This window comes from Rhipicephalus sanguineus, unplaced genomic scaffold (assembly GCF_013339695.2).
Source record: "Rhipicephalus sanguineus isolate Rsan-2018 unplaced genomic scaffold, BIME_Rsan_1.4 Seq256, whole genome shotgun sequence".
NCBI classification, from domain to species: domain Eukaryota; kingdom Metazoa; phylum Arthropoda; class Arachnida; order Ixodida; family Ixodidae; genus Rhipicephalus; species Rhipicephalus sanguineus.
The window spans coordinates 20,289-39,266 of NW_023614884.1; the positions used below are offsets into that span (position 1 = coordinate 20,289).

The window sequence follows — 18,978 nt, forward strand, 5'->3', positions numbered from 1 at the left end:
AGCTGTTGCCAACGCAAAACGACGCGACGACGCCAACGGCGTCTCCGCAGTCGCCGGTGGGCCGGTGCAGAGCACGATCGCGATGGACACGTTTCAACATGAGTGCCGCCCGTGCCGCCGAAGCTGATTGCACGGTGCGCCGCATGGTGCGCCGGGTGCGCTGCGTGCGTGCCTGCGTTTTGCCGGTTTTACTACTGTTGTCAGTCGCTGCTGTGCGAGCGTGCTGTTAGAGGCATCGTTGTGAAACAAATTATTTTGGGGGTATGGTTGTCTGCGTCATTTGTTTGAGTAAAACCGACGGTAACCGCTCTTTTGACATGCCGTTATATTGGCCCTTCTCGAGAAAACATTCGAAGAATCATTGAGATAGTCGTTGTGCACTCGTACTTTCAGACAAAATGTCTGAAAAATGTCTCGAACTATAGGCGTTATGAACTTCTTTGGCAAAATAGACTCTAAATAGACAAAATAGGTATGCCGTAGCTGTTGAAAATGCTAATAAAGAGTATGCAAGCACATTTGAGGGGCGAATTAATGCTATATTTTAAAAATGCATATATTTTTGGTCTTCTCGTAAACTAAGACGTTTTTTAGAGGTTTTGTGTTTCGTGGGAAGAAACTGCAGTCACGTTTACGTATGTGCGTCACCCATTCACCTTTCTCCTAAGCACGTAAATAATCGCGAGAAATGCCACGAATGCAATGCATACATGCTCGCACAATTATCCATGAATTATTTCCTCAATCACATATTTTCCGAAAGATAAAAATTAGCGGCGGTTTCCATATGTTGCAAAATCAGTTTCACGCATTGTCAGATGAACTAGCGTGTAGAATTTGCATCCAAACAGCTTTGAAATGTCCGCACGGCCATCTCCTGTCGACGTCCTCTTGATATCCATGCCTGGATTATTGAAAACGTCCACGTGCTATATATTCTTGGACGTCTGTCGGAAGACCTTTTTTGGACATCCAAAACGCGACGTCCGCTGCACGCCCCGTGAACCGCCGTTCTGGGACGCGGACGTTAGGCTCTTCTTCGGACGTCCTCAGGATATTCGTTGTCCATTGGGTTGTTCGACACCTTTTGCAAGTTTGGTGAGGCCTACGTTATCCAACAAGAAAACTGCTTTGCTTTTTTACCTTGTGAGGTTTCGCTGCGGATGGACGGTTCTTGCTGACAGCCTGAATGGCTTTGTCGTTGAAGACTGCAGCCGGGGCTTCTACAAAATTTTGTAGTAGCCCCGGCTGCAGCTATCTCCCTCCTTCCGAAGGAGATAGCATTCATGTCCCATTGATCGCCTTACTGCCTCTGCGCAGGCTGAGTCTTCCATTTTCTGTAGTGTCATTGCGATAGTGGTGAAGTATATTTATGCTGACTGAAGGAATAAAACACATTTGGTTGTTAGTCAGCGCCGTGGTTCCGTGTCCTTTCTTGTCCCGTCTTTTTAGCACTGTTTTTCACTCGTAACTTCTTTCTCCGTGCACCCCGCATCCCTTTTCCCAGCGTGGTGCAGCGAAACGCTGTTCTACTTGTATCGGTGATTATCTATGGCATTTTCTCACAGTTAGCACTATAGAGCGACAAAGAACGCAAAACAATGCAGCAAGCATACGTGATAGCGTTTCATTTACGGCTGTAAATACAATACAGCTTCAGGGCTGCAAATACTGGTTTGAAGTTCCCGCCTTTTACTCAATGCACCCATTGCCTTTTGTTATACCCATGTGGTAACCTTTAAGTGTCATTCATAACGTTATTTTTCTATTACAAAATAAAAAAAACATATGTGACGTCCACAAGCTTGCATGTCTTATTTTCTTCATAACACGCCAGGTGGCGAAGAAGAGCTAAACTTGATTGCTGGGCGCGCGCATGGTTGTGCAACTGGTGTCAGCGCGTTTTCAAACTTCTAAGTTTCTCATGCACATGTGCACGTCGTGACAACCAGTGTGCGGCGTTTTGAAGTACAGCGTGGGAACTGTGGTGTCGTTCCATGGTGAGAAGTGCCCGATTTTCGCTCGTCAACATCGCGCCATTTCACGTGGATCACCAGTATTGCTGTTTTCAGATCGGCTTCAATGCGGGCGCCGACGATGGGCAAGAACCTGTGCGCTTGCATCCCCTCACACCTCGTGTATGTGCTTGCAGAGTCGTTGCAGTCGTTAGTCATGAGTCATTACTCAAGGGTGCTCTTTTCAAGTTAGCGTGGGATAAAGTATTAAAGGTCACACTACTACATGAACTTCCACAGCCAAGCTTTGTATGTTGACTGGCGTTACACCACTGTGTGTCGAAGGCCCCTCCCCCGGCTACGCCGATGCTCGCATGCTCGTGTTGATTTAGAGCTCTGCGTTCTATGGCACGGATCAACGTTTCAACCCATTTTATCGGCTTATAATCCGGGAACATAAGGGTGCATTTTCAAACGCATTTTCATGCGTTTCCCTTTCTGCACGCGTCGAATTAAGGGACAGCGTACATGCATTAATTTGGAGGTGTTAAACGCCGTTCACCTGTGTCCTCATATCTGTAGCTGCTGCTGAGAATGTTAGTGAACTCCCGAATGTTATCTAAAAGCGAACGGTCTGCGTAAGCGTATGCCTCATCCACGCAACCTATGTTGACGAGTACCTTGGTTTCGTTTAATTTGTAATGCTGCTTTGTAGTGGCGGGACAAGCTCTCTTATTTTTAATCAAACCGTACAGTAATTTGCAAGGAAAAATGGCCCATGTAAAAATCATGAATACTGCCCGTTTTATGTGTTGTGCTGTATTCAGTATGCAGATGTTGGTGTACTTGTCCATAGGTTCTGTTGGGCAAGTTAAAACACAGTTAGGTAATCACAGATTTTGTGGAAATGCAGACAAAACTGAGATCCAACAGGACCATCCTGCCCAGCTTTCTACGCTTAGCCACAGTCACACTTGAACCTGCCATAGTTTTCTGCTTTAGGAATCCATTGAGGTGCGCCACAGGCATTCTAATTCTAGATCAGGGGTTTGTCAGCATGCCCAAAGAAATGATGAAATGGTTTGTTTAAGGGCTTCCAAAGTGCACCATTGAGGGCAGACATTCTTGCAGCGTTCTCTCCAGAATTGTTCATGCAGGAATGCAGAGGAGGATGTTGGTCTTCTGGTGTTGCCAATAAAACTGGGAATCACCTTCCTTCTTGGGGGGCCATGACAGCACAGTTGGCAGAATGTGTGGTGCCTTGGTGGTTTACATTGTACTAGAGTTCTATTCGATGGCAAGAACAACTATGAACCAGTTTGCAGTAGGGCATGAAAAAATCAGAAATTTGGTTTGGTGCAGCTACAAGACAACATGTGGAACAAAGGCAGAGGTGCAGGTGCAGCACTTGTGTTTGGCAAATGTATGCTATCCTAGTTCAAGAGGCAAGGTGCCTGAACAGCAGATGTGGTTCACCTCTGACGTCCTGAGAACTGTGCATTTCAAAGAGTAATGTGGCCATCATACCGTCATGCATGATATGTTTCATTTCGAATCTTTTGGTTTTTCTTTGTGATTTTGCAGGTGAATAAAAATAGAAGTGAGGCACCAGCATTAGTTTAATCAGCACTGACGACTGAATTGTGGGGCTGTGGCAAATAGACATGACAGGTGCACGAAAATGAAAGTAAACGATGCAACTACCTATGCATTAATGCAGCTGGTTTGAACTGTTTGTTGTCTGTTGCACAGCTGTTTTGCACTTGTTTTGCACTGCACCAAAGTGGCAATGTAAGTAGGGTGTCTGCAGAATTATTGTGACCAGCTGTGCACAATTCCAGCACGTTTCACAGTAATCAATGTTCTCAAGAGGAGAGAGAGATAATAAAACGAGAGGAAGGCAGGGAGGTTAACCAGAATTGTAGCATCCGTTGTCAAGAGGACGTTGCTACTGCACAGATGAAACGAATGGTGGGCTGCAGCACCACATTCAGAGGATGCAGTAACTGTAACATACTTTGCAACTGTACTAATGATCCTCACATTATGATGCTTCTGTACAAGAATTGGCAAATAAGCACTTTTAAGGGACCCTGCAATGTTTTTTCGACTGCCTTCTGTAGCACTGGAGTGTGTGTAGTATAGAATACTGAGGTGAATGCAGAAGGAAATATAAAAATTGTTGCAGAAAAACTGAAGTTATTAGTCTTATTAATTTGTCACTATGTCTTCAGATCTCAAAGCTCAAGCAGACAAGAAAAAACAATCCCTTTTGTATTTCACTATGCCACTGATGTCATTAGTTGCTTCCCCTCACTACACGCCTCTTGTAGAAATATAACAGAAGTCTCGCCACGTGGTGGCTGTTGTGCAGCACCCCTAGTGTCGTGTTTGCAATTGTGCTCTAAATATTATATTTAAAAATAGAAATCCTTTTGTATCTGGTAAAGTATGAGGAGTGTTTTTTTTATGTTTCTTGTGCCTTGCTGGGACAGCATGAATGTTACATGTGACATGGCTTGTCAAGCCAATCAAAATGCATGACCACTGGTGTTACTGTCACATGACCAAACGTTACTTCAGATGCCAAAGATTGCCACTGTGTGTCACTGTCTGAGCAGAAGGTGGTTTTTCCCGTTGAAATAAAATCTTAACTAATTTGTTTGCAGCGTTCGAACTTGAGTTGCAAAATCGCTCATTCAGTGGTACCAGAAAAGGCAATGAAAATGATGTGCTTAATTTGTGATGCAGGGCCCTTTTAAGCACTTGCAATAGCAGTTGTACACCCCTTTAATTTTTTCACAGAAATGTGATGGTGCTGACAGCAGGGCATGAAAGCATCATGTAATTGTGGGGAGCTGTGAGATGGATGATAGTATGCACCAGCTCTGACTAGGGACTTGTAAACAGACAATCATAATATGTGGGGTCATGCAGTGGCAATTGTATTTACAAAATAACGCACTGATACGTGGTGCAAGAACAGCTGAAAGTAAAAGAAAAGCCTGCACTTTTTTCTCATTGTTGGTGCTCTGACCAATGTGTGAGGTGATGCTATGTTCAGTGCCTTCTGCATGAGATTAATTTTACTTGTACTGCAGCTATAAAAGGCAACAAGAACTATTTGCATATTTCTGTGAAAATCAAAATCTTGTAGAACCAATCCTTGAAATGAACATTCCCCCTCCCCCCCCCCCCAAAAAAAACCAAACAAACAAAAAAGAGGCGTAGGCCTGGATGTAAAAGAAAAGGTGGGCTCCAGGGCATAGAGAGAAACAAATTTCAACATGATTGAAAGTTTGGCTTGTGTGTTATTCGTGACTGAAGGTACTGGCAAGGAAGACAAGACGGATTGGAAAGGGTGAACACAAGGTCTACTTGCAGTGTGCATTGGTGTAATTGAAGTACTCTGGTGTCTTTTGGTCAGGACTTGTAGTCTTGCTGAAGGGAAGGTAGCTCTTGCCTGATTGTCTCTCACTATTTCTTTGCTTCTAACTAGGCTTCTACTAGACCCCATATATATTCTTGCAGAAGACTGCATCTCGAACACAAATGTGCAGCTTCTAGTGTAATAAGTAGTAACTCCAATGGAGACCGGTGAGTGCCCTCTGACAGGCATGGCACACAAATACAGAGGCCATTGGCAGTGACTGTACTGCACTTGTGGTCCGCCGTGGTGGTGTAGCGGTTACGGTGCTCGGTTGCTGGCCCGAAGGTTGCGGGTTCGATCCAGGCCACGGCGGTGCATTTCTATGGAGACTAAATGCTAGAGGTCTGTGTACTGTGCGATGTCAGTGCATGTTCAGTAACACCAGATGGTCAAAATTTCCGGAGCCCTCCTATGGTGTGCCTCATAATCATCGTGGTTTTAGCGCGTAAAACCCCAGCTATTATTATTATTGCATTTGTGACTGATGTCTGGGCTCTCTTCCTGTGCAGGGCGAGTCCGGCAACAGCAGCGGCAGTGAGGAGCACTTCAGTTCAGCCGAAGATGACATGGTAGGCTGCACTTGCTTTCTTGTCATCTGTACTGAATCTATGTCATTTTCGTATATTGGCTTTTTCTGTTTTGGTTATTCTTGCCTGTGTCGATACAGTGTACACATAGCTCATACCTGTTCGCATAGATCTGAAGTTGAGTCATTGCATTATCATCTTGATTAACCTTGTAGGGCACCTTGTCCAGGCTGTGTACTCTTCAGGTTTAATCAAGTGATGTCCTTGTGTAACTAGAAGCCTACATTCGGTAGCACCATATGTCAAAATTTAAAGGTGCACGAAGGAAAACTTGCTTAAAATTTTAGTGAACGCTTTCTTCTACACTGCCAGAAAAAGTTGTCGCTGTTATTGTAAGAGGTTGGGTAGGCCAGAAAAGGGCATGAGAAAGGAATGCATCTGGTGACACTGACTTGAAAATTCCCCACGAACCCGCCTTGGCATCATGCATTTTCATGGCATTTGCTAGGGCCTAGTCAATTATTTATCGGTAAAAATGAACCGTATTGTGTTCTAAATGATCGACAGATAAAACGTGGCAAGGTTAAGAAACCTTTATTGGACCAGCGTTGGCACACTACCGAAAATGTGCTGAAACCTGGGACATCACGTGGTGGCTGATGTGCTGGGGTATTCGTGTTGAATTTAGAAAATGGAATTTTCACCTTAATATTAGTTTTAAGTTAAGGAAAATTAAGGAAAATAAAGTTTTGAAGAAATACGCTTTGTAAATTTATACTGATAGTATTTAGATACATTGCCACGCATGCTTCTTTTCCTATTTTCACGTAACCGACCCCGGTCGTTACACGTGTAACCACTACCTTGCGCGTGCCTCGCTGGAGCGTCTAGGAACAATGCCGATTATTGTAGATTGCTCTGGTAAGCTTGAGCGCACAACACGAACAGTACAGCTTATTGTGAAACTAACACAGCCACCAACGATAAGGCTGGAACCTTCGATGCCACATGTATAAATGCCGACGCGCCTTACTGCTGATCAAATGACCAACGACCGACGATTGTGCTCGAGGCTATCATTGCTCCGAGTGTATCACTTCTTTTCCTTGTGGGCACAAGTTCGCCTAATTAAGTGTTTTATCCGTACCTGCTGGAGTTCCGCCTGCTTCCATGTCACAACCACGGGACATCTGGTGGAGGTGCTGGTTCGTCCATGTTCTGGACGCCCACTCGGAGCCATGATCCAAATCTACGTCGTGAACATGGAGGGACTAAAGACATCTCGGGTCGTCGAACTAGCCGCAGGCAGCTAGGACTACAGCCAGAGTATGGGTCCCTTCCCGACAACGCCAAGCAACCCAAGACATTGACCTCAACAGCAACGATGACAGCCCCAGTGGCCCCTACATCGATCCGGCTAAATCAATCCAGGGAGCCGCCAACCATCCGTGGGTCATCACTCGAAGACCCGGAAAGCTGGCTTCAAAGGTACCACCATGCCGCCCTTTTCAAGAATTAGACCGGTGAAGACACGCTACGGCATATTTATTTCACCTTGGAAGACACCTCTCGGACATGGTTCGAGAACTGAGAGGCCTTGCTGATGACCTGGGACCTTTTCCACGGCGCATTCCTGAACACCTTCACAAATGTCGTCTGTAAAGAAAGAGCCGAAATCAAGTCGACGAGAGGGAGAGGGATGTTGGGAGGGAATTGCGCCACAGTTAACTGGGACTTAACAAAGCTAGAGGACGGACGGACGGACGTCGTGTCCATTCCGTCCGTCTGTCCTCTAGCTTTGTTAAGTCCCAGTTAACTGTAGCGCAATTTCCTCCCAACATGCACAACCAACTAGCCCAATTTCTAACTTTGCTGAGGGAGAGGGAGAAAACCGCATTCATCACACTATACGGCCTCTTCGAGCTCAAAGTCGTGCCGTTCTGGTGTTGTTCGGCACCGGCTACGTTTTAACACGTTATGGACATGGTGTTGGCTGGCCTGAAGTGTCAGGCATGTCTTGTATACCTGGATGATGTCATTGTCTTGGCCACATATTTTGATGAATGCCTCGGATGAACTGAAGCAGTACCTCAACCAGTGCAGTCATTGCGTCTCACCCTTATTCCTGAAAAATGCCGCTTCATGTTTGAAGAACTCCTTTTCATCGGCCACGTTGGATATATTTGTCCTGTATTCGAAGCAGTTACTTCCATGCGACAAGGCTTACAGCCGTCACAGAGAGTGTAGATGCTGACTATGAATGCCTGCTAAAGCCCGGTAAATCACCGCTATCCCTCGACTCATTTTGCCCTGTCAGCCTCACTAGCTGCATATCTGAAGTCATGGAAGAAATCATTGACATAAGGTTGCTGTGGTGGATTGAAGCTAACAACACTCTTCCTGAACAGATGGCTAGCTTCAGACGACGATGCACTATGGACTGTGTCTTTGACCTGCTCACATTTGTGAGACATGAGATGAACTGTGGGAACATCACTGTTGCGGTGTTCATAGATATAAAAAAGGCATTTGACTCTGTCAGCCTGTGCTGTACGGGCTTCCCTTGGGGTACATGGCCGTCTTCCTAAATGGATGGCCAATGAGACCCTCAGCTCCTAAGACGTGTCGACACACTCATACATCGCCCGAGACTTGGAACTGCTTACACAAAGCACTTTTTCTTTGGGATTCATCACACACCATCGTCAACATGTTTGTGTGGCCACGACGGCAACGAATTACATCATCTGTTGCTCGACTGTCCCAAGCACGACACGCATAGACAGTGACTCGAACAGGAACTCCACTCTGTGGACTCAGGGCAAATGTTTTCGTTGGCGAAAATACTAGGCCCATGGCCATCTAGTATAAACCGCAAGGCAATGAAAGTGCTTCAGCGTTATTTTGAAGACGTCAATATTTGCTATGAATATTGAGCGGACTACATTGAAAGTGTGCACCGTGGTTGTATGTGTGCTCTGTTTAAACGAGAACTTTTGAACTTGCCAAATGTAGGACTGCATATACAGTAAAACCTCGTTAATTCGAAGGCCTTGGGACCGAGAAAAATATCCCAATTAAGCGGGATTCCCAATTATCCGAAACAACGCGAAATCAAAGAAATCAGCCAGAAAACGTGATGTACGGAAGTCACACCTTTATTGTGGCAAGTCAGCCTACTTGGAGGAAAATTCCTCCATGCGTGACTGACGCGTTCGGTAGTTCCCAGCACTGAAAGTCATATTTTCCAGCCTGTCAATGAGGCGCAGCATCTCAGCCTCGCCGCCGTTGCACTCGACGAAGCTGCGCACAACACTCAAGGCATCGATGACATCCGCCAAAGGGGGTGCTCGGGAGGGCTCGTCATCGCTGTCAACATTAGAGGCCGAATCGGTCGATCTCGCAGCTATCTCGCTGTCGATGTCGGCGTAACACGTCTGCACTGTGCACTCGACATTTGCGTACTCGGAGAATCCGATTGGAGTGCACTCCTCGTCCGCGTGCAAAGCTTCCTTCCAAGCACACCTCAATCAACTAATTCACAGGGAAGACACTCAAGCGGAGACAGGAGACAAATGGAGCAGTCGCACCGAATCGCACAATGCTCGCCAGCCGACATCCAAATGGCACAAAGACTCCACAAAACATTCACTTCGCTAGAGTGGCTAACATCGCTGTTGAGATGATGATGATGATGATCGCAACCGCACGCATCGCCGCCTGGCAATTGCTAAAACATGGCGTCTACGACGTATTTCCGATAAAAAAAACGTGGCCTTCGAGATCCGTACATCAAAAAAAAAAAAAAAATGCATGTTTTAGTTACAGCCTCCGAGATTCGAAACACCCTTTGCATATCTTGGAAGTCACGGCCAAGTGTGCCAATTAACCGGGAAGTCGCAGACTGGCCGCACCAATTATCCGGTTAAATTTACATGTAAAAATTTGGGACCGCGCAAATAATACAAATTATCCGGGATTCCCAATTAACCGAGTACAAATTACCGAGGTTTTACTGTATGTGTGTATATATATGTATATATCTATATATATATGTTATTCTTGTTTCTTATATTTTTAATCAAAACAACCAAATGAGAAGGGGTAGCCGTCACCAAGCAACGGTGACAACAGTTCCTTCATTTTACTTTTATTTCAATAAAAAAAGAAAAAGGCGATGTTAGCTTGAGCCACGCGCGCAGAATGTGCTTACCTTCTTGGCAGGGCAGGTGGTTGTCACTGCTACTCTTCTTCACTGCTTTAGCTTTTTTTAATTAAATGTGGAGACAATGACTTGCCACGTCGGTTAGCATTCCTTATGCTACCATTGTGCTCTTGTGCAGTATGCTTTAACGGCAATTGTCAATTATACTTTCGTTAAAGTTTGCACAAAGTGGGCTGTCCTTAGTGTTGCACATTTCATTTGCAGGCTTGGAGTGAGAAGAATGATGGCAGCTCAAGTGACTTGCACCTTGCTCAAGTGGGTTCACATCCTTGCTTCTCTGTTTTCTTTTTTGCAGAATGACATAATTTTTAAACTTGTAAAATGTGCATTTAGTGAATGCGGGGTTCGTACAGGTCCTTGAAAACCCTTGAATTTGAAAACTACATTTTCAAGGCCCTTGAAGGTCCTGGAATTGCATTCTGTACTGGAAAACCTTTGAATTTCAGGACCAGTGCAGCCTGCTTTCCGTTTTGATTAGTGTTGATGCGGCAAACTTTGCATTTCAGAAACAATGCATCGTCCGAGATTGCATGCATTCTGTTTGTTCATGCCTTGTCCTATCGTTCATTTCACTCCTCACCCGTCAGTCCATCCTGTCTCTCTCCCTACTTATCTCCTTACGACTTCACTCTTGTCTCCTGCATTTAGGCTGCTTTTTTCCCTCTCATTTGTGCGGTGCATGTGGTTAGTACACCATAACAATGTCAAGCCTTGTTAATACTAGAGAAGTCTCAGCACCTGTCCTGAACATTTGTTGTGTGTTGGGAACTACTTTACATGGCATCAAGACTAGACATTTCTACAGCATAAAAATAAACTTAAAGCTCAATCTAACAAAACCTGGTCTTACATAGTTTCCAATCTAAGGCAGAAAGTTGCATTCCCCGCCAGGTACTCCTAAGGTTCAACGTTGTTGTCAACCCGAACTAACTTGGAATCAAGACCGATTTAACGAAGTAAATAAATTAGTAAGAAAAGCACCAATTCATTTCTATTTTTTACTCGAATGGCTTTTTTTCTTCAAGCGTGGGCACTAACACTATCGCATTGAAACATCTATCACCCATAGGGGAGACCCACGCCGTGGTGGGGTGCTGCGGTGCCTGGTGCTGCCGCTGAATGTGGAGAGAAAACTCGTCACTGTACACCTCTCCGCTCTGCCTTTCACGCTGCCTCGAAAACCCGCTGCTTTGCTCGCACGCTGCATGCGTTCTGCATGTGTTTTTGCTGGTTTCATGGCTTGCGAGGCGTTCTAAGAAGGTCCGCATGACTGAGGACTCCTTTCGCAGCTTCAGTGTGGTGAAGGAGCAGTGTCTACTCAGCCTTGTAAGAGATGCGGAGTAGGTAATAGCAGACAACATCATCCTGTTCTGCGCGAAGGGCCATTTGTGGTGCAACTGAGAACGAGGGAAAAAAAACGAGAAGACAGGATAGGGTGCCCAATTCACTAAATTTGCCCCAAGAAACAGGAATGTGCTGTTTCCCACAACATATATCTGCTACAAGTCCGTGGCGCCTCTGTTGGTTGCCACGCATTTCCATCGGCACTGCGTAAGTAGACAAACTATATCACTGCACAACACAAATAGGACATGTGTACACGCCTTTCGCTATACATCCTCTATAATATAGAATAGTGGCAGTAGCGTAAATGCAGGGTGGCATGGAGTCAACTGACATATTTCAAGTAGGGAATTTTAAAGGGACACTAAAGAGAAACAATGAATTGGTTTAGATTGATAAAGTGTGCTAAAGCTGCTCTTGTGTAGCTTATTTCACCACCATAGGTTTATTATTAGAGGAGAAAACCAAGTTCAATGTTTCATTTTTAAATTTCGCGCCGATCTTTGTAATTCGTGACGTAAAAGACTTCAAAGAGCATTCAACGTATTTTGGCGCCACTGGCTCGACGAAATTTCCACAAACTCGTTCTGTCAAGTCTCTTGCCCCCTCAGAAGACAATGTACTTCGATTTAACCGATTAGGAACTACATAGGCCCAAGCAGGCGCCGTCAAAAATAGTATGTGTCATCACGGCAAATGGTGCGGGAATTCCAAGGTGGCGTCGCCACCTGTATTTTCTTTTTGCGCGTTTGCTCGCTTATTAAGCGTCTTCGCGCAGAAAGCGTGGTGTTTTTGATATCGTGGAAGACTACTTTAGTAATGCGAGAAAAATCGTTTTGCTCTTTATGTCCCTTTAAGGGCTCATTTCTTTGTTTGATATAGCCTTAATGAAAATCAAGAGATAATGAGGCCACGGGTGATACACGGGACGTCAATTGTACTGTTGTAACTTTATTGTAGTAATTGTGATATAAATGTGAAAAAAAGAAAGTATAGTGGACGAAAAGACAGTTGAAAATTATATAATATATTACATATGTAGGATTCAGTAAAAAAAATAGGTGTTATAAATAGGACCAAGTATGTCATTCGTTTACCAACAATGACAAAGTCATTTCCCGCGAACTACATCTGGCATATGGCCTCCTGTTACATAAATGTATATGGCCTCTTGTTACATAAATGTCATTTGTAAAACAAAACGATTGCTTCGCCCTTGAATAAAACTTGGTTTTTTGCTAAAGTTTGTTCCCTCCAGACCTAGTCGCGCTTCAATGGCAGTACCCATAAAGTACCCATAACTCCCCTTGCTGATGTCGCTGGCAGTGCGTTCTGAGCCGCTTTTCGCCTGAAGCTCCACGACCTATTTGGATCGACCTTGGAGCAAGCACTTATCGCGTGGCCGAAGATCGCACCGGGCCAACAAAAAGAAGCTCGCACGCATTGCGCGATCCCGCACCGCGTCGGCATTTTCGCGTTGGAAAATCAAAGTCCTCGGTTGCAATCAAAGCCCTTCGTGCAGTGCTATTCTCCGAAATTTTGAACTCGCTGTTGCAGAATGCACATTTCGTTATTGCAGGGGTCTCAAACTCGCTTCAGCTAGCGGGCTGCTGTGACGAAATTGGATCGCCCGATGGGCTGGGATAGTGAAGAAGGTTGAAGTGCGGGGGGTTATTTCAACAAAATGTCAACTAACGCTGCTATTTAAAAAAAAACTTATATATGGACCATTTTGGAAAGGGATTGGGCGTCCGGATTCGAGAAATATGTCGATACTGATCTTCAGAGTCACTCAAATCTAGAGAGTTTGTTCCACGGTTGTGTTTCAACGCGCAGTGGTGTGCGTCACGGAAACGGCATGCTTAGGACCAGTGCCGCCTCTGTGGGTTGCCCGGACAAAGCTTTATTAATTTCAAGGGAATAATGCCATTTAGTAAGGTCATAAACATCTTAATCCTTATGAAGCCGCGGTCCGCTAGCGAAATGTCTGTGCGCCACGTGACCCCTGCTTTATTGCAACCACCAATTAAAGATTTATAGCCGCTCTTGCACCTGCACGCCTAACCTGCACGAAATTGCTGCAGAAAGAAATCTTATTTGCCAAAGTCTCTCCAAAATGATATTGCCTCCTTTAACACTTTTGTTACCGCGCCTATTCCCATCGTTAGTATGCTAACGATGACTAGTTCAAATTTTGGCGCTCTCTGAGCGCTTCTGGACAGCTCACTCCCTACAAAGGGTAAAAGAGAAAGTACTTCATCAGTTTCGCTTTTCAGTTTCTTTTTTCCCCTTCGCGGGGAGATGTTTAAAGCTCCTTCGCAGTCAGGGCGGTGAGCGCCCGTGGTTTCTTCGTTTAAGGAAGCCGACGTCGCTGGCGGGTGCTCCATGAAAATGGCGAATTTCGACGGACTCTTACCAGGGACGTAGCCAAGGGGGGGTTGGGGGGGTTCAACCCCCCCCCCCCCCCCGAAATTTTTCAATTTTGCTTGCGTATATATACACACACATACAAACGCACGCACGAACGTAAATAAAGTATGGTTGAACCCCCCCCCCCCCCCGAAAAAAATTTCTGGCTACGCCCCTGACTCTTACGAATGTGAGCGGGAATCTCTGGATGATGGTAGTAGCGCAGACACGGAAGACGACTTCGATTTTTCAGACTTCAGTAGGAGGGCGTTAGTGCTTCAAGCCGCCCCGCAACATCCGCCAGTAAGTTTCGCTCTCTCCTTGGGACGTTTTATTGCTGTCGCGGGTTGATGTGAAGTATCCGGTGCGTACCAAAGGTCACAGCTCAAGGTGTCAACTTCGTTCGGGCGGGAGCATCCGCCAAGACGGCGAGGAATGGACATTGACCTAGCGCTCCGATGTGGCGCGCAGCAGCTTCTTCGTGTTGTTTTTCACCGCAGAGTAAGTTGTCTGAGATGCATATTTTCGAAAAACCAACGCACAGTTAGAGGAACGGATCCTGGAGGGAGGTCGCTGAGGAGGAGATGCGCAAGTTTGTCGGACTTCTCGTGTACATGGGAACCGTCCAAGTCCCGCACCTGCATTGATATTGGAGTCGACGACACGTATTTCCAAGCCTTCTTCCACCATCAGTGATGCCACTGTAAAGGTTCAAGGCGTTTGCTTGCCCTCTCGAGTGTCTCTGATCCGGAGAAGACGACCGTGGCATCGCACGGGAAGTTTCATCGCTTGTCTTCCCTACTGCGACACATGAACGATTCATCCGCGCTATTTTTTCAACCGCGTCGGAACCTTTCCGTGGATGAGAAAATGGTGAAATCTAATGGTCAGTCTGGTATTCGGCAATACAGGAGGGACAATGTGGTCAAATGGGGATACAAATTATAGGTTTTGGAAGATTCGGAAACGGGGTACACTGTTCACATCAACGTAAACACGGGCAGGCGCCTCAGGGTCCCCAGCACCAACCACAAAAAAAGAGAGAAAAATACCAGATCTGTTACGACGAAAGGAAAGTTGAGCAGAAAAAAAAGTTTTATGTGAAACATGTGCAGCCAACCTTTGTTTCACAGCATCGAGAAATTACTTCGCGCTGTGGCATTATAGGCACCAGTGCTTATAATTTCGTATGTATGTAGAGAGAGAGAGAGAGAGAGAGAGATGCTCTTTATTAGAAAAAAACAGATTTTTGCCGGTGTCAGTATACCGCTGGCATGCTACTCTGTGTAGGGATGGGGAATGGGATTGACAGATTAAAGAAGAGAGGGGAGGAAATAATAGAAAGAAAAAATATAAAAAAATGAAATGTGCAAGTGAACCTGATAGAAATATTTACAGCGAGGGTGTCAGGTAAGTTAAGGCTTTGCTATGTGAAATAGCCAACCATTAAAGCTTTCCGACTAGGCCAATTTTTGATAGGTAATTAAACAGTGACTGTAAAACCCGTCGCTGCTTTTGAAGGGCCGGGCACTGGGCCTAATAAGTTGTGTAATGTTAACTGATCGTGACAGATCATGTCCATTTGTCGCTCAAGCAGTTGCCTCTCATCGCGGTACGCGGAACATTCCAGTAATGTATCTGTCTCTATGCTGCCACAGTTATCACAACAGATAGTAGTGGTGCGCCCTATGCGGTACAAATAACTGTTCGTGTATAGGCACTATAGTTCGTGTATGCCTCATTCAGTCGAAGACGATTGTACAGCGTCTCAAGTTGGCGAGGAAGTGTTGCGGAAATTTTCACTCTCACTTCTGGGTCAATGCATCGCAGACAGTGGCGGAGCGGCAGATTCCAGAGGCGGTCATTTTCTTGACAAGCATATTTTTTTTTTGCGAAGTTCGAGGTGTCGACTTTAGTAAAAAATATTCTTCTGTAATTCCGGTAGTGGAGTCCTTTTCGGACTGCTTCATCCGCTTTTTCGTTTCCTGAAATACCAGCATGGCCAGGTATCCATTGGAACTTAATGTAATGTCCTGCGATCTTAGCCTTGTGATGAAGATAGGCGATATCAGATGCTACACTTTGGTGATTACCATGCTTATACCTGTTCCACATACTTTGTAGGGCTGCTTTAGAATCTGTAAATATCACCCACGTTCTTGGCAGCTGCTGTCGCAGTATAAACACAAGAGCCTCCTTAATGCCATATAGCTCAGCTGACGCAGAAGATGTCGCTCTCTCAAGACGATACGAGAAGGATTTTCCTGTAGAGGGCACATAAACTCCGTACGACGATCTACGTTGGGTTGTAGAACCGTCTGTGAATATGTGCGTTTCGGCTGCGTATTCTTTATACATATACTCCGACGCTATCTGATGAGTTGCTGCTTGGGGCATTTTCCTTTTTGCACTGATTCCGGGGATATATGGCACAATTTCTAATGGTGACAGTGTCCAGGGTAAGATGTTCGTTGGCATAATAGGTGACGCCTGAGCAGGGATCGAAATACGTGCGCATATGCTTCCGACGGCCTGCCCGAAGCTAGATGTAGCATAGGCGGTAGAAATATTCTTTAAAAAGTGGGTCTTGTTGTGAATAACATGTCTGAGGTGAATCCGAAGTGTCTCCTGCGAAGATATCACTTCAAGAGGCAGGCATCTGGCTTCTGCTACAGTTGCTATTCGAGACGATCCTTTTGGAAGGCCAAGACATATTCGAAGACAGTTGTTGCGTGCTGCCTCAAGTTTTCTCTTGCTTGTATAAGAAATATTATGCAGGATGGGCAGGTAATAACGCAAGGTCCCGTCGACGTAGGCCTTTTAGAGGAGCACCATTGATCGACATTTGATGCCCCACTGTGACCCGGCTAAAAATCGGAATACGTGTGACGCCGACAAAATCTTCTCAGTCAGTTTCTTCACTTGGGGAGACCATGTGAGATTCATATCAATCGTCACCCCAAGGAACCTTTGTGTCTTCACGTATGGAAGGGTGCGACCACCCAACACTAGTGGATATTTTTCCATTCTCCTCCTCGAGAAAGCCATAGCAACGCTTTTGTCGGGGGACAGTTTGAGACTTCTTGAATTTAGGTAGGCCGATATGTTTGCCAGTGCTCTCTGGAGATGTTGTTGGGTGATTCTGCGGGAACGTGCCGCACTCCAAATGCAGATATTGTCCGCATACAGTCTGATGCTGGCGCCACGGGGCAGGCTTCTTTTCAGATGGATAAGTACTAGATTAAATAATACCGGGCTCAACACAGCTCCTTGCGGTACTCCCTTTTCGACGGCATGAAACGTTGTAGGGACCTCCGGTGTACACATGAAAAGTTGGTGCCCTTGACGATAGTCTGCAATCCATGCGTAAAGCCGTCCTCCAAGACCAAGGGTTTCCAAAGCGTCGAGTATTGCTTTAGGATAGACGGAATCATACGCGGCCTTAATGTCTAACAATAATGCAGTAGGTGTGTTTACACAAGCCAATTCTTCTTCAACTGATGCAATCAAGGCAATGACATTGTCAATGGCAGACCTATTTTGACGGAAGCCATTCATTTCGTGCGGGTAAATGTTCTTAGTCTCCAGAAACCAATTGAATCATTTGTGAATCATTTTTTTCGAATAGCTTCCCTACGCAACTAAGTAGAGATATGGGTCTGAAGGAGGCGTACTTTGTTGGCGGCTTTCCTGGCTTCAATATAGGAATAACTTTGGCTAGTTTCCATTCCTTCGGAACCTCCCCACTTATCCACGAGGCGTTATAGTACTCCAAAAGACGTAGGCGAGATGTGGGGCTTAAATTTGTGAGGGCTGCATAACTCACTCTGTCAAGGCCAGGAGTTGATCGCTTGTTCGTGTCGCCAATTGCTGCCTTGAGCTCTTCAATTGTGAAAAGTTCCTCTAAGTCAGAAAAGGTCGCTCGAGGAGTACGAGTCTGATAATTTGCAGTGTTCAGAGATGGTGTTGCCCCGCTGGAAAGGAGCCTACAGTACTGCTCTGCTACCTCTTTCAGCGATGCGCGCTAATGCAATGGACAGTGTGAGGAAAGGGTAAAGCTGTTGCAGCTCTTTGCGAATGCCTCTGATGACTCGCCAGATTTTGCTCAGCAGTTTTCGTATATCTAGCGTACCACAAAAATCTTTCCACCTTTTTCGGTTCAGTTTGCTTAAGTACCGTCGTATGTGCCTTTGTGCCCGTCGACAAGCTCTGAGGTCTTCAATATTTTTTGTACGTAGAGCCTTCCTTTTGGCACGCCTTCGAATGGCACATAGTCGTTCGAATTCTTCGTCGTTCTTTGGCAGATTACAACGTTTAACGACAGCGCGGGTGCTTTTTTTGAGGCAATGAGCTATTGTCAGTATTAATTCTGCATTCGTTGTCGAGGCTGTGATCCCTTTGTCTACCACTGCTGTGTAAGCGTCCCAGTCTACCAACTTCAGTGCCACTTACCTGGGCGACGTCCGAAGATGACGGGCAGAGATTAGGATAGGGTAGTGATCGCTTCCTCGAGTCTCGAAGTCTGTACAGCAGCCAAACATTGGGACCACTTGACTTGATACGAATGTGACATCAATGCAGCTGATAGTCTTCGGATTTTTCAAGTAAGTTATGCTGCCATCATTTAAGGGCTCCAATACAATGCAATATTGTATTTTGCAAGAAGTTTGGCCAGCTTAGCACCACGAGCACATGTATATGAACTGCCCCAGATCTCGTTATGTGCGTTGAAATCGCCACAAATAATATGTGGAGACTGAGTGCTTGTCAACAAGTTTTCGAGTCTTGATACGCCGAACGGTGATCTTGGTTTCAAGTAAACGCCGATTAGCGTAAACACTTCAGATGCAATCATTGTGGTTGCGCAAACGTATTCATTCTTGTCATGTGGTCCTACGTCAATCACAGATACAGGTACGTCGTTTCGAAATCCAACAAGGAGTCGGCTAATTCCGTTTTGTCGCCTGGAATGATGAAAATAGTAACCTTTTAACCTAAACTGCTCGTCGACGCGAGACTCAGAAATGACCATGAACGGGAAATGGTACACTCGCGCAAGATACTTAATGTCTGGTAACTTTGACCGCA

At 45.5% G+C, this 18,978-nt stretch overlaps 1 long non-coding RNA gene across 1 annotated transcript; it reads left to right on the forward strand.

Moving 5' to 3' along the window:
* Positions 1-1,880: 1,880 nt before the first annotated feature.
* On the forward strand, positions 1,881-12,108 carry LOC119376865 (uncharacterized). The gene is made up of 4 exons (XR_005180678.2): positions 1,881-2,000; positions 5,895-5,954; positions 10,342-10,392; positions 11,207-12,108. It is a non-coding gene; the product is annotated as an uncharacterized LOC119376865 (long non-coding RNA).
* Positions 12,109-18,978: the final 6,870 nt, after the last annotated feature.